Consider the following 16,801-nt stretch of genomic DNA (forward strand, 5'->3'; position numbering starts at 1 on the left):
CCTTTGGATAAATACCTAATAGTGCAATTGCTAGGTCATAGGGTAGCTCTATTTTTAACTTTTTGAGGAACCTCCACACTGTTTTCCAGAGTGGCTGTGTCCATTCGTGTTCCCACCAACAGTGTGAGGGGGATGGCCTTTCTCCACATCCTCACCAATACCTGTTGTTTCCTGTCTTGTCAATTTTAGCCATTCTGACAGGTGTGAGGTGGGATCTCATCGTGGTTTTCATTTGTATTTCCCTGATGATGAGTGATGTTGAGCATCTTTTCATGTGTCTGTTAGCCATCTGGATGTCTTCTTTGGAAAAAATGTCTATTCATGTCTTCTGCCCATTTCTTAAGTGGATTATTTGTTTGCAAAGAGTCATTTTTAAAAATCACTTTTCAAATCTGTTCTTTCCTTAAATTCTACTCTGGGCACCAGTGTCTTTTAGTTTTCCTCCTTTTTTCCTTCTGGCCTATATAATTCCCAACCCTGACTTTCAAATATTTCCTTTTTCCCCTAGTAACTTATCCCTCAGCCTGCATACCAGCCAGCAAAATAAAAGCTGAGCAGTTAGCTGGTCCATCCTTAGAAAACCTTCCAGGGCCAACCACTGTCAATCTCATGGGGTTTCATTGATCCAGTCATATTGCCTTTTCATGGAGCAGAGCAGGGGAGAACTCAGATCTTCCCCCAGATAGCCACAAATCAAGGCTGGCTTCCTAGGTGCCCAACTTGGGCAACTGTACCAGGCCTACAGTCAGAAACACCACATGCTTGGCTTAATGCTCTGTTTTTATTGTTGAAATTCCTATAATTTTTGAACAAGGGGCTCCACATTTTCATCCCCAACAGGCCCCACAAAGTATATAGCCAGTCCTGACAAAGAAACTATTGATCAGGGGCTCCTGGCCCACTCAGTAAATCATGTGACCCTTGATCTTGGGATCGTGAGTTTGAACCCCATTGTGAGTGTAGGGAGAACTTAGATTTTTTTTTGAAAAAGAAACTATTGAATAAATGGATATTATTATTATTACTCAAAGCACAAATGCGTTATCCTCTGAATGGTCCAAAAGAGAGAGCCTCTCAGATCTTGGTATTAAAAGAAAAGGCAAATGGGGAGGAGAGAAAAAAAATTAGCTTCATGAACTCAGAAGCCAGGAAAGCTGGCACCATTGCCTTTAGCAAGATGCTATCTGACATCTTTTGGCTGAATGCGTCCTTTTGTGGGGTGATTAAACAGCAAATATCTCTGAGTAGCATAATGTTTATTAGACATTGCTCTGTTAGGGCAGCTTGTGTTTTCCTTGTATTCTGTTTCCGTGTTCAAGTGTGTGCAATTTGTTGATTTAAATAAAATTTAAAATAAGCCATGCTGCTTGAAGAGCTGCTGACAGGGCCTCGTGGAAAACTTTGAGAGATTTTTTTTTTTTTATTAGGAAACAATTCTGCATGTGTGTCATGATTTTCTGTACCATGCCTCTCCTTCCACCCCCTCCCTGCTCTCAGGCGTGCAGGACAGCAGCCTCCAAACCAACACATCTACTTCTTGGTGTCCTTCTGGCTTCCTGAAGTATTTCTATCCAGGAGGCAAGGATTCTGTTTGTCCACCCCTGTCCCTCAGGTTATTGGAGAAAAGGGACAAGCCAACCCAGAACAAGGGCCATCTACATTTAAACACCACACTGTACATTTTAATATAATATAACATAGTAACAGATGTTATACGCTTTGGACTTTCTGGAATGCCGATCATCCATTCAATTAATACTTGATTTAAAAATTAACTGATGGCAAAATATGGAGAAATAAGTCATCTTTCAACCACTAGATAGAATGCCAATAATAATATAATGGGACGCCTGGGTGCTCAGTGGTTGAGCACCTGCCTTTGGCTCAGGGTGTGATCCCATAGTCCTGGGATCAAGTTCCACATCAGGCTCCCCGCAGGAAGCCTGCTTCTCCCTCTGCCTTTGTCTCTCCCTCTCTCTCTGTGTCTCTCATAAATAAACTAAATCTTTTTTTAAAAAATTAAACTAAAAATACAAAATCTATGTGCCATTGACTTGACTTGGCCACTGATAATCTTGACTAAGCCATTTGCTCCTCTGCTGTGGCCTAGAGAACCCTTCACACCAGGACACAAGGGGACATGTGCATTCCTTCGGGAAGGTGCAATAACTGGAAGGTTATTGTCCATCACAGAGGAGATGGCGAAATAAAGCATGAAAGAATGAAATGGGGTGCTGTGATAAAAAAAAAAAAAAGAAGGATCTCTATGGCCCTACATAAACAAGTCCTTAAGACATATTTTTGAGAGGAAAAAAAGCAAGTTACAGGAGCATCTGGGTGGTTCAGTTGGTTAACCATCCAACTCTTCATTTTGGCTCAAGTCATGATCTCAGGGTCATGAGATTGAGCCCCACATCAGGCTCCATGCTCAGTGAGGAAGTCTACTTGAGGATTCTCTCCCTCTACTTCTACCTCTCCTCTGCTTAAATAGATAAATCTTTTTAAAAGAGCAATTTGGGATCCCTGGGTGGCGCAGCGGTTTAGCGCCTGCCTTTGGCCCAGGGCATGATCCTGAAGACCCGGGATCGAATCCCACGTCGGGCTCCCAGTGCATGGAGCCTGCTTCTCCCTCTGCCTGTGTCTCTGCCTCTCTCTCTCTCTCTCTGACTATCATAAATAAATAAAAATTAAAAAAAAGAGCAAGTTGCAGTAACACGACTCACCTTTCTAATAATCAAAACTTTCTAAAAACACAACAGTATTTTGTAGGTTCCACGGGCACATACATGTCCATGAAAATCCTTAGAAAGGTCGAAGAAAAAGCGAATTGATATAGAGGTTACCACACAAAGCGGGGAGGCATCACAGCAAGGGAGATGCTAAAAGGAACTTTATTTGTGCTTGTGACATCATACTTCATGTGAAATTTTATGTGTTTACTATTGTTTAATGACAATATTTTTAGCTGACACAAAAACGTGTCTGTTATAAAATTCAAGGAGTTACAGTCCAGGAGTCAAAATCCAAGGCGTTAATATTACCTAAGTGGTTCTCTATATTTAATACTCTATGGATCAATTATATGTTATAAGCACGTAGATTTGGTATGTGACACAGTATCCCTGGATTTCTTCACATGGAATTTCTGAGGATTCTTGCAGAGTACTCCATACATTTGCAACTATTGAAATGAATGTCTAGTCCAGGAACAAAACCTGCACTGGGCCGCAGAGTACAGCCGTGACCATGCAGGGGGCGGGGGTGTCCCCAGCTTCAAAGAGCTTCTGGGACCACTGCCTGAGACCCAGGGAGGCAGAACTTGCAAACACGAGGCGTGGAAATCAGCAGTTCTCTTAAGCTTCCTGGAACTCCCTATGCCTACCAGTGGGTAGGGTAAGCAGCTTCGTGTCATCTCCCCAGCCCCTAATACATGATCCTACTTTGCTTCTTCACAGCTTTGCCATTTTCTTACTCATTTATTCATTCATTTATCTTTCTGCCCACCCGGACTCCTTGTGGGGACAGTCCATGTCTCTGTTGTCACCATTGCTGGGCACCCAGAGGCATGCCTGGCATGTTACTGTCCAGTAAACATCTGGATACCACTGACGTGTGTGCATGAATGCATGAAAGCTGGACATTCATTCCCTCCCATCGCCTAGAGGTGGAGGTCCCCGTGTGGCTATTTTACCACCTCCTGTCATACCTGAAGTCTAATTTAGAGAAGAAAATGATGTAAATAATTAGAATTGCCACTCATTAAGAGTCCTACTATGTGCTACTTGCTCTATAGGATTTTGTTTCCTGAGCATCCTTTTCCTGTTGCTATTGCTACATAGCAAATCACCCCAAATTTAGTGGCATAAGGCAATTGTTTTCCTTTGTTCTCAGATAGTGTGGGTGAGGAAGCTGGACAGAGCACAAAGGATGACCAGCCTCTGCTTCACCATGTCGGGGGCATCTACCGAGAAGACTGGGACACTCAGGTTAACTGGCGATTGGGAGCTGAAATGATCTGGAGTGGCTTCTCTCGTGTGGCTGATGGTTAATGCTGGGTGTTGGTGGGACTTCAGCTGGATTTATTGATTGTAACAACCTCACGTTGGCTTCTCCACACGGCTGCTTGGGCTGCCTCACAGCATGGCAGCCCCAGGGTATTTGCACTTCTTCCGTACGGTCAGGTGAATGCCTCATCTCACAAGACAGAAGCCACAACACTGTTTGCGCCCTATGGTCAAAAGGCACACAGCTTCACTCCCATCACATTCTGTTGGTTACAAGTGAGTCACAAGTCTGCCCAGACTCAAAGGAAGAAAAATTAGACTCTCCTTCTGGATAAGGCAGTGGGTGCCTTCTAGAAATCGTAGCACCGGAGATATTCGCACTGCCGTCTTTGGGAAACACAATCTGCCACACCCACCTAACATCCCTGCAAATAGGTGTGAATAATCCATTTCATAGATGAAGGGAGCAGATGCAGAGAAGACATAATTTGCTCAAGTCAAACAGCCAGACAATAAGTGGCTGAGCAAAGATTCAAACTCCGGTCCTCTCGTCCCCAGATTTCCCTCTCCCCCACACATCACTGCTGTCATATCAGGTGGAGATTATGTGTTTCATCCTTCCCTGATTGTTTGTCAGGGAGACATACCCAGATCCCAAATGTTGCCTTACACAGAGGTTGTGTCTTCCTGCAATTTACCAACAGCATTGCCGGTGCAATAACCTGAGCTTCAGTAGTTGACATTGAAATGAGTCCCCTCTGAAGGTCCAGAGCAATTGCTATTAAGGGACCAGACTTTGAGCAGAGTTTGCAACTTCAGGATGGCAGCCTATCCACAGCGATCGTTGACGCTGGTGAAAAATGATCTTCCGCCTTTGTGACACTATTATTTGGGTATTTACCACAAAGGCCCTTAAATGGGCCCTTTTCGATCAGAAAAGAAGAAATAAGCTGGGGGGGGGGGCTGTGGTGGGGGAGAATGGCTAAATTTAAATGTAACTGCTCAAATTGTTTTGTCCTTAGATGGATGGTAGGTCTTTCTCATTATTCACCAAGCACAGACATGCAACCAAGAGCGATTTGGCAACTTGCGAAGATAAATCACAACCAGGATGGCTGCTGTCACTGTCATAGCGAGAGCATGGCTCTGGAGGCGACAGAGTGTGGGAGCAAGTACGCATACCGGCCCCACTGGTGCACAGGCAGGGAGAAAAAGTAGGACCCAGAGAAAGGAAAACAGAAGAAAAGCAATAAAAATTCCATGTCTCCCTCTACGTTGTTCCCAAGTGCCATGCTTTCGAGAGAACTAATGTTTTTGTGAGTTCTCAACAGGTCAGAAAGAAGACAGATGGCAGGTTACTGGAACAGGCTTGGGGGGGGGGGGCGGGTGCAGGTTATGAATTTAACCATCCAACAAGAAGAAAACACATATTCAATATGTAGCTTAGGAGAAGATGGAAGAAAGCATCCAGACACTCAAAGAATCTGAAGGGAGTTGTATTTTTAAGATATTTTTAGATGAAATCTTTTACACATGGCACAAAGCTGAGAGCCTCCCAAATTATCTTTGCCTATCCTATGTTTACAATCTACATTTTTGTGCCGATAAGAGCAACATCTTCTAATAATATAAATTTTAGCAAATATAGAAAAATGTATAAAACCCCATAATCTTTTCATCCAGGAGCAACCAATATAAATATTTTGTTAGGCAGCTTTCTGGTGTTCCCTTGTGTGTATATACACACAACTACGTGTGTTGCAAAAGTGGCCTCACCGGAAACCTAATAGTTTGTGACCTGCAGTTTGTCCTTCATATATCATCAGTGCCTTTATGTGTCAATAGGTAAACATTTACATAATCATGTTTAATAGATGCGCGATTTCCCATTGCGATATTATCTAACCAGCCCACTATTTGCTACATGGTTAAGGTTGTAAATTTTTTATTGTAAATAATAATATAAGAGCATCCTTGCCCATATATCTTTGTGCATTTATTTGCTCGTTTGATCTGGATACATTTCTCAAAGTGGATTTTCTTAAGAAAGGGAGACACATTATTAACGAGTTTCAAACATATTGTTAAATTGTTATCTTGGCAAGTCGTACCAAGAGTTATCTAAAGTTGTCCAAGTTAAAAATTAATGCAATTTGCATATTTTTTTCCTCACTTTCTCTCTCCTTCCTGTCTCTCTCTCCCACCCCTCCGCTTGCCTCTTTCTCCCTTCAGTAGTGAATCAGTGACTACTAGGGTGAAACATTTTATTCCACCCATGTTGCTTTCAGATTAAGGCAGTAGTCAGCCAACCACGGCCTATGGGCCAATTTGGCAGCCCCCCACCCCCACCCCTGTCTGCTTTCGTTCAGCCTATGAGCTAAGAAGACCGTTTATATTTTTCATGTTTAATAAAAAAGAAAACCAAGAATAATATATCGTGATACATAAAATCACATGCAAGTTAAATTCAAGGTTCATAAATAAAGTTTTATTGAAACACAGTCACTCCCCGTTGGTTTACATATGGTCTATGGCCACTCTGGCCCTTAAAACAGCAGAGCTGAGTTGTTGGTATATGTGCTGCTGAAGCGAGCACAGTTGGGACAGAGACTGGATGGCCCACAAAGCATCAGAAGGTCAATAGTCGCCTGATGCTGTATCACAACGCCTAGGTCATTCAGCTCACTCCATCTCATCACGTAGGCTTTGTACCATCCTACATCATCACAAAAAGAAGAGTGAGTACCATATAGTAAGATATTTTGAGAGAGAGAGAGAGAGAGACTATATTCATATAACTTTTATTACAGCATACTATACTTGTTCTATTTTATAATCATTAGTTACTGTTGTTTATCTCTTACTATGCTCAGTTTATAAATTAAACTTACTCATATCATAGGCACTTATGTATAGGAAAACACATTGTGTATAGAGAGTTTAGTACTGTCCATGGTTTCAGGGATCAATGGGAGTCTTGGATAGTATCCCCCACAGACAAGGGAAACGAGCTTTTCTGCTCTGCTTTCTACATCCTCGCATCCTCTCATTTAGCCTGTCCTAGCTTGAGTGCCACCAACTCAGAGACGCCTGCCCTGACACCCCATCTGGAGGACACCCTGCTATGATTTGCCAAAATCGCCCCATCTATTTCTTCCATTGCACTAAACTTCAAGATTATTCTTTATTTGTTCATGTATTTGTTATCTCTACCGCACTCCACCCCCCCGCCCCGACATCTCATTTAAAACGTAACCTCCATGAAGGAAGGGACTTGTGTGTCTTGTTCATCAATGTTTCCAGCACTTGCCTAGCATCAGTGTGAGTGAATATGGGTCCTGACCCTCAAAATACCCATAATTTTGCCCCCCATCAAGGCAATGTCTGCTCCCTCTTTTCTTTGATCTCTGCTTCCATCACACTGAATTCTTATCACTTCCTTGACACACACACACACACACACACACACATTTTTTTCCTCCTTCACACAAGTCATTTCTTGGCCTAATGCACCCCTCATCCTCCCCACCCCCAGCCCTTCTTCTTCTGGCCCAATCTTCTGTTGCTTGCCTTTCAGTGTCCACTTCTAAATCAGCTCCTTCCGGATACTCTCCACCCCTCGGTGCAGGTAGTTGCCCTGCCTTAGCACTCCTATGCTCTACATCCTGCTCACCCCCGAAGGTTGTCCTTGCCTGCTTAATTGCCTGTCTCTCCCATTAGAATAGGCAGCAAAGGACCCAGCACAGAAACTGGTGCAAGGTAGGTCTTCAGTTGATGTGTTTTTAACTAATGGATAAATACACATCAAATAATCATTTTCTCTAAGATAATTATTGTAGGATCTCACTCATGTGGAATTTAAGAAACAAAAACAGGATCATAGGGGAATGGAGGGAAAAAATAAAACAAGATGAAATCAGAAAGGGAGACAAACCGTAAGAGACTCTTAGTCATAGGAAACAAACTGAGGGTCGCTGGAGGGGAGAGGGGAAGGGGGACAGGGCGACTGGGTGGTGGGCATTAAGGAGGGCACATGATGGAATGAGCACTGGGTGTTATGTAAGACTGAGGAGTTGCCGACCTCTACGTCTGAAACCAATAATACATGATATGTTAATTAATTTAATTTAAATTTTTAAATGATTCATCCAAAAAATGATGAAAATTGTTTTCTCTCTAACTAAAAAAATAACCCACATCTTTTACTGCAGAGAACAAACATGACTCATTAAATGGACTAAGAGCTCCTTTTCTCCATATGTAAAATCTTTCCATTGGAAAAGATGAATGGAAGAGTCACAGACCATGCATAAACAATTTACAGAATAAATATATTTTATAAAAATTTATATTACAAGATACTTCATACCTGACTCAAGAAGAATGTGAATTAAAATTTAACCAAGAGACCATTTTTCCTTTCCCAGTTTGCAAACATCACAAAGTTTGATAAAACCCTCTCTCATTTATGACGGATGGCAATGTAAATCCCACAACCTCTATAGAGGACAATTTGGCAATATTTATCAAAATTACAAATGCACTTACCCTTTGCCCCAGCCAGCCCACTTCTAGGTATTTATTCTACAGACATCCTCCCATGTGTGTAGAATGACATGCATTCAAGGTTATTTACTGCAGGGTGGTTGGTAAGAGCAAAAGTTTGGAAATTCCCTAAATGCCTCCAGGTTCGGAAAACTTAATGAATATTTTATGCTAGAGCCATATATTGGAGTGTATTGCATTTGTTTTCTATTTGTAAAGAGCTAGTTCTTTATTAACTGATATGGAATCATTTCCAAGATAGATTTTAGGATAAAAAAAAAAAAAAAGCAAGGTGGCAAATGATGTGTGTCCTGTATTACCATGCATGTAGAAATGAAGCGAAAAAGAGCATGTGCATGTGCTCCTACTTGGGTGTGTGTGCATTTATTTGTGTAGGAAAACATATCCAGTGAAGGAGAGATTTGAGAGAAGGCTTGCAGAAAGGCCAAGAGGTAGGATGGGAGGAAGCTTTTTGGCTCTGAATGACTTAATTTTGAGTTTGGAACAACTGCGTGGCTATATTATCAAGTCAAACATGGAGAAGAGAGAAAGAGAAAGGAAAGGTCAGGAGAGAAAGGAAGGTGAGAGAGAGAGAAGTGGGTCTTAGACCAGGTAGTAGAATCTCAGCTGCTCATGGTAATGAGGCTAAGCATCTCCAACTTCCCCAGTGGCTTATAGCAAAGTAAGAAAATTAGAGAGACAAGCCCCAGCCTCCTGCCTCTTTCATGAGGCTCCCAGTTTCTCTGATGATTCTGCAGTAATTAGGGAGAGCTGATTCAAGCCTCTAAGCCTCATCTGTCTGCCCACCCGAGGGACGGATCCCACCACCTGCATAGCCATCTAGAGAGAACCCGCCAGATCCTCTCCCCGGCAGCTGGGGAGCCACAGCCCCTGTTCCTGGGGAGGGCTCTGTGATGTTGATTGCTACAGCAGCTACTGTCATAGCTCACTTCAGCAGAAAGGATTAGACTGTCCTGAATATGTCAATCAGATATCAAAGATAAATGAAGTTTGAAAAAATAAAATGTGCGATTTATTTTTAAAAAATAGTCTTTGGGAGACACCCAGAATGCACTTTGAAAAATCTAAGGGAAATATGTCATGAAAACAAATCTGCGCGCTGCGGTCCAACTTTAATTTTTCACTGATAACGCTCAAGCAGGCTGCAGCCTGGCCAATAAATAAAGATTCCCCCCTTCTTAATGGTCTCCAATTTCCATTTGCCAGGTCTGAGGGCCTGCTCCGGAAGAGGCTCTCGTCCCCTCCTCTCAGCTCTGCCCACCTGCCCTTCCCAGGTGTCCTGGCCCCCAGTGCTGGGCCCAAGGACATCCTATCCCTGCAGCTCCGGGGAAAGGCATTCGCCAAGGCGTCTGCTAAAGCTGCCTTGGCATTGCTCACCGGTTGGGCTTGGTGATGTTTGGGGTTTTAATTCACTTTACTAAAATTGCCTTTCATTCACTTGGTGACAGGTAGTTATTTGTTTTCAGGGTTCCATTTGACATTTATTGTTAGCGCAAAACACTAATAATAATAATTAGCGCCTTTTTAGAGTTGTCTGGGGTTTTCGTGCTGCTGCATTGTTACTATAAAACATCCCGATGCTTTGCTGTATATAAGATAGTATGATGGTATTTAAATGTAACAAAGGGGTTTATTATACTCAGGCCAGATTGCAGTATCTCTGAGCCCCCCTCCCCCGTGAGTAAGCCAAGACTTAATATCCTCTAAACTTGTCTGTAATGCTAATACCTATTTTTTTTTTTTTTTTTTTTTTTAAGGAGGAAGAAAGTCTCAGCCAGCTATGCATGGTTTGGGTTTTTTTCCCTTACAAACAAGCAGGCAAAGGCAAATTGACAATTTATTCTCTAGAACTATGGTGTCCGATAAGATAGCCACCAGCTATATGTGACTATTCAAATCTAAAATAATAGAAATTAAATAAATTAAGTACTCCGTTTCTCTGTTGCACTATTCACTTTTCACGAGTTCAATAGGCACATATGACTAGTGACTACCATAAGGAACAGTGAGGCTGCAGAACATGACCATTATTGCAGAAAGCGCTTCTGGACAGTACTGTTCTAGAACCTTGCTACTTAAAAAGGTGACCCAAGGACCAGCAGCATTGACATGACCTGGAAATTTGTTTAGAAATATAGTCTTGGAAAAAAAAATATATATATATGTAGTCTTGGGGCATCTACGTGGCATACTCTGTTGAGCATCCAACTCTTGGTTCGGCCCAGGTATTTATTCTCAGGTTGTGATCTCAGCATCATGAGATGGAGCCCTGTGTCAGGCTTCATGCTCATCACAGGGTCTTCTTAGGTTTCTCTCTCCCTTTCCCTTTTCTCCTCCTGCCCCCACTCTCATGTGCTCTCACTCTCTTGCTCTCTCTCCCAAATAAATACATAAATGTTAAAAAAGAAAGAAAGAAAAGAAATATAATCATGTGATCCCCACCCCAGACCTAGTAACGAGATCCTCAAGTAACTTATTTGCATCTTGAAGTTTGAAAAGTACTGAAAACCTGTAACAAGAGGTTACAAAAAGTCAGAAGACTTTTTCTGTAAAAAAAAAAAAAAAAAAAAGATAGTAAATATTTGGGACACTATAGGCCACATAGTCTCTATCAAAACTACTCAATGCTGACATTGTTTTGAGAAATCAGCCCTTGGACAACATGAAAACAAATGGGTGTGGCTGTGTTCCAAAAAAAGTTTTATTTAAAAAACAAGTGGTAGGCTACATTTGGCCTGTGGTATATCATTTGCCAACTTGTGTTCTAGAATATTCTTTGGATGTCCCTTGTATTATATAATTCTCTGTGCTGGATGGATCTCAAAGATCAGCATCTCTAATCAAATATCTCGCCTGTGATCCTAGGAAAGATACTTTCCTGGAATGTCTCTGTTATGTCTCCACACCTTGTTTCTAAAGAAAACTGACCAATCTGAGCCAATGGAGGTTAACGATAAAAAAAAAAAAAGAATAAGCATGTTGGATAAAACAACCAAATTAATAACGAAAGGAGGAGGGTTGGTCTGTTCTTTCTCTACCAAATGTACCCTAGTTAAACAATAGAGTTTCTTGGGCTTTGAAGTGAGACTTCTAGGGCCAGTGTCAGGGTCAAGTCCTAGTTCTGACATGCACTCTGCCCACTGGAGGGAGTCCAAGAGGTCAAAGATGCGCAGGCCTTAAGATCTGGACTGGGTCCATCCCAGGTTGGCCTTCTACTTAGAAGATGTGTCCACATAAAAGAGAATACACCCGCCAAGGTCCAGGCTGACCAGCTCAGAAGGGGCCAGTGTTTCTCCTAATCACACCAATCAGATAAGTGGTTCCCCCCAAATATGGCAAGGAAGAAAGAGCAGAAGTTCTCTTCTTCCCTTTTCTAAAAGCCTGAAATTCCTTCTCTGAGTCAAGATGGGAAGGCTGAAGAAGAGGAAACGTCTCTGAATCATTGACCATAATCCAATGGATTATCTCAAATCTCCCACCAGATGCAGAACACCTGCCATAGGTGTACAGTAGCCTCTGACTGATTATTTTAAATTTGAATTCCATGAGCCAGGAACATCTTAGTAGGAAACAGATACATACAATCAAGGAAATAGGGCAATTTCTCTGTGGATGTTTCTACCAAGGTCCGGATGGAAGACAAGCGTCCACTATTTCCCCTGTCAGAGTTTATCAAGACTAAAATTGAGATTGAGCACCAAGAATGTGCTTGGGACAGGTTGGTTGTTTGCAACCCAACACCCTGTGTTCATGCTCCCAAGTTACTATTTGTTAGCGAATCACAAAATACCTCAGACCCTATTCTCCTTACCTGAAATAGGAAATAAAAATATTATCCAGGGGCACCTGGGCGGGAAGTCAATGAGAATCTGACTCTTGGTTTCAGGTTGTGATCTCAGGATCGTGAGATCAAGCCCTGTGTCCGGCTCTGCACTCAGTGCAGAGTCTGCTTAAGATTCTCTCTCCCCTTCCCTCTTCCTCTCCCTCCTGCACACATATGCATACACACACATGTTCTCTCTCCTCTCTCTCTCTCTCTCTCAAATAAATAAATCTTTAAAAAAATATATGTATCTAGGGATCCCTGGGTGGCGCAGTGGTTTAGCGCCTGTCCTTTGGCCCAGGGAGCGATCCTGGAGATCCGGGATCGAGTCCCATGTCAGGCTCCTGGCATGGAGCCTGCTTCTCCCTCCTTCCTGTGTCTCTGCCTCTCTCTCTCTCTCTATGTCTATCATAAATAAATAAATCTTTAAAAAAATATGTATCTAGTCTGATGTTATCATGAGGAATAAATGAGATCATGGATAATAGATATCAAGCAATCGGTACCTGAGTTGGCACATAGTACATGTGCAGTAAACAACTCCTATGAAAAGTATGACATATGTCTTGAGTTTAATGTTTGACAAACACCCTTATATATGCTAACCACACAAGATAGGATTTAAAAGTCTCATTCTGTAGTTCATGATAGTGAGGGACAGTGTAGTGAAATCCCCTAGATAAGATCACAGTGATAGGTAAAGGGTGGTGCTCAGATGCAGGCATTCTTTCTTTCCCTTTAGCTGTACCTAGTTTCTATTCAGATGTCCCCCTTTCATGGGTGCCTAGGTGGCTCAGTCGGTTAAGTGTCTGACTTCTGCTCAGGTAATGAACCCAGGGTCCTGGGATCCAGCCCCACATCTGGCTCCCTGCCCAGTGGGGAGCTTGCTTCTCCCTCTCCCTCTGCCCTTCCCCTTGCCTGTGCTCTCTTGCTCTGTCAACTAAATTAGATCTTTAAAAGTTTTGAAATAAGTCCCCTCTTCAGAGAGTCCTTCTGAGATGAAAACTGCCCTCCCACCACGCCATCATCACTTTTAATGTCATGAACTACTTTTTTAATGGCACTTAGTACTCCTTACCTCTATTTCATATATCAAAATATTTACTTTTTTGCACTTCTTTGTCTCCAGAATGTAAGCTCCCTGAAGACAGCATCTTGTAGTCACCTCTTTCCTTCTATCCTCTATAAAAGCACCCGTCACAGAAAATCAATGAATATTTTGTTAAACCAACAAACATAAGTCTGCAGAGTCACACCTGTATTAATTTTGCTTAACCACAGGCAGGTAGAATTGTAAACATTTCCTCCTCTCTTTTCTGTTACCTAAATTTTCCCACTTCAAAAGAGCAACAGTTACTCTTATAATTATGAAAAGCAATTAAATATATTCTATATTAAGTAAATATTCATAAATTCAGGGACCAGAATAGAATATAACCCTTCAAGGAGCCAGTAAATACCTTTCAATGGAAACTTTTCCACTGGAATTTCAATGATGATGTCTTTCTATTCCCTTTAAGGCCATTTTGAACCCTCCCCCAAAGGTATTGTAACTCAAAGTTTAGAAAAAGACAATAATGTTTACAAGAGTCAAATGTATAACTTCTTATGCTGGAGTTCACCAGAAGGACTTGGAAGAAAAATTCACTTTGCCTTGCCAGGATTTGGGATATATTAATCTTTTTATTTTCCCTTTCTTCTTTTTTTTTTTAAACTAAAAAAGATCTTAAAGAAATCTCTCATGATATAGGCCCCTTCTCTTACTAGACTGCCATTTCTAAGTCCATTGTTGAAACTTAAACCTCTGTTTACCTCCAAAGTAATATTGACTGCAAGACAAAAAATGACTTTGGCATTTGCCAATATTTCTGGGTCTGTAAATCTTTGCAGGAGGAAGATGTCTGAGAAATAGTCCTTTGTACTTAGCTGACCTAAAAGAGATTCTTAGAAGAATCCCAAAGCCCAGTGGGAAAGAAATGATAATGACGTCATCCTGGCAGAATCACTTAGGAGCAGTGATTTATGTAGAACTTTGACCAAAAGTGAGAGAAATTCTCATGTAAGCCTAGAGCGGTTCTTCAACTAAGTCCGACCTAAGTCAGAATCTATGACACTGAAGTCCTATATTTTACCCACAAAACCACATATATTTTTTTTCAAAGCCATCCAAACTTATAAGGATTAGTGGCAAATACTACATCTGCTTATTTTCAGAATAAGATGTCAATTTAAGGAAATTTTTTAAACCAGGTCTGGTGAATATCACTTTCATGAAAGATTATGATTCTATGGAACAATTTTGTGTAGAAAATAGACAATTTGATGGAGAAATCTGAAATCAGCTTCTACATCCTTTTGAGGATTTTCCAGAAGACAATGTGTATTATGTTCTAATTGACGTGTCGGTGGAGGCATTGTAGACTTTGTGGGTAACTTGAAAAATACATTTTTAAACATATCTTGGAAACCTTAGCAGCACTAAAGTTAAGGAATGAATTCAAACGCTCTAAAAAGTATTCATTTGTTTTCTTCCCAAGTTTCCTGAAACAGAGTGCTCAGATGAAATATTTGACTACGCGAAACCATTTATTTTGGTAGCATTTCCACCATTAACCTTAGATCATCTCCTAAAGACAGCCAGGAAAGAAACAAATAAACACAGCTCATTCATCATAAGCACGATAATAGGACATTTTATAAACAGAGTGTTTTCCATCCAGAAAGAACCATGTAATTTTAGCAAGGCACACAGTGGGTATTACCCAGTTAAGTACAAAACACTTGCTTCAAAATATTTACTGATATTATTGATACTATAATTAGAAGAAAAGAATAAGAATAAGAATGAGAAGGAGAAGAAGAAGAAAAAGGAAGAAGAAGAAGAAAAAGGAAGAAGAAGAAAAGAGAAGAAGAAGAAGAAGAAGAAGAAGAAGAAGAAGAAGAAGAAGAAGAAGAAGAAGAAGAAGAAGAAGCAGCAGAAGCAGCAGCCTGAGACTCTTAACAATTGACCCAGAGCAGAGGGATGCTTGCCCGCCCCTCCCTTAATGATTCTCTGGTCCTGAAATTTACCAAAGTATAAGTAGAAATATTGGAATTAAACAATCCATAAGACTTTACTGAATACCTATGAATACTATGTTCCTAGCCTGTTCTAGGTAATTCAGTTGATTTAAATACTATATGTTATTTCTGCCATTTGGGAGAGGATACAAATACCTGTTCCCTCTCTTCCTGCCTCTATGGGGAATTAACTTTCCCTGGGAAAAAATGGTATTAGAATAACACTTCTTTTTTTCTATGCCTTCAGTTATATCTATCAACATCTAAATTGACTAAAATTAAGGTAAAGATCTTCATAAACATGGCTTATGCTTTATTCTTCTTTATCAGAGGCCAGCTAGCTCCCAGAATGGATACACACTATTCTTTCTCTCTTCCATGCAGTTTTTTCCCCCAAGGGTAAGGAGGTAGGCTTCGGCTTCTAGAGTCAGATCTGGAAGCTCATATTTCGTTCCCCACCATTTGGTGTTCAACAGGTATGAGGCAGTCTTTCTTTCAGATAGTTGAGCAAGTTCCATTAAAAACCATTTTCCAGCAGAGATGGTTTCTAAACTATAGACTGAAGAGGTATTGAGCATCTAGATGACATTAGAATGGAAGCTCAGTGGGGGAAGGATGTTGTTTCCTTTTCCACCCCTGTATTCTGAGATTCTAGAACAAGACCTGCCATATAGTAAAGTGCTTAGTAATTATAATTTGAACAAATTATGTGTTGTTGCAGCTATAACCAAATTCTTCCATACATTCTGTTGTACTTTGATCTTCATGTCTCTGAATCTAGTGTCAATGTCTTAATTGGTTGTTTGGTGGGAGACACATGTGATTCATTGGCCCTTTAAATGCCACCATTCTCTCAATAGATCATGAACTGACTGGAAAGCAGACTTTAATGTAAAACAATCATGAGACCAAGGAGTATCATTTTATATAATACTGACCATTAGTATAATAGGAATTCAATCAGGAAAGAGAGATATCGATGAAAACTGTAGTGGTCCATAAATTGAGCTAAGTTTTAATTTAGACGTTCAGATAAGCAAACACACCAGAAACCCAATTTCACCGGCTAAAGAGAGGGTTCCCCTTCTATCTTACTTCTTGCTATATCATAGTATCTAGCACATAGCAGGTATTTACTAAACAATAGTTGAATGAATGAAGGAATGAATGAATGAATGAAAAGATGGTAAAATTAAGCCAGTCAGCTGAATAGGAGGTACAGAATGTTATTGGGGCATGACGGATCTGCATGTGAACCTTGGCTTCACTATTTACTAGCTTCATAATTAGGACAAAGTAGATTTAACACTTTTAGTCTGTTTTCTGATCTGGATAATGGTCATGAGAG

The 16,801-nt window shown here is 41.0% G+C and overlaps 2 long non-coding RNA genes across 4 annotated transcripts in view; one reads left to right on the forward strand and one right to left on the reverse strand.

Moving 5' to 3' along the window:
* Positions 1-5,836, forward strand: part of LOC111092084 — a 195,816-nt gene extending 189,980 nt beyond the window's left edge. For all 3 annotated transcript variants that reach the window (XR_005377985.1, XR_005377984.1, XR_005377983.1), the window contains one exon: positions 3,892-5,836. This is a non-coding gene — a long non-coding RNA (uncharacterized LOC111092084). The remainder of the gene's footprint in view (positions 1-3,891) is intronic.
* LOC111092083 overlaps positions 1-16,801 on the reverse strand; it is a 99,565-nt gene that overhangs the window by 29,758 nt on the left and 53,006 nt on the right. The gene's annotated exons all lie outside the window — the stretch shown is intronic.

This window comes from Canis lupus, chromosome 24 (assembly GCF_011100685.1).
Source record: "Canis lupus familiaris isolate Mischka breed German Shepherd chromosome 24, alternate assembly UU_Cfam_GSD_1.0, whole genome shotgun sequence".
Classification (NCBI taxonomy): Eukaryota; Metazoa; Chordata; class Mammalia; order Carnivora; family Canidae; genus Canis; species Canis lupus.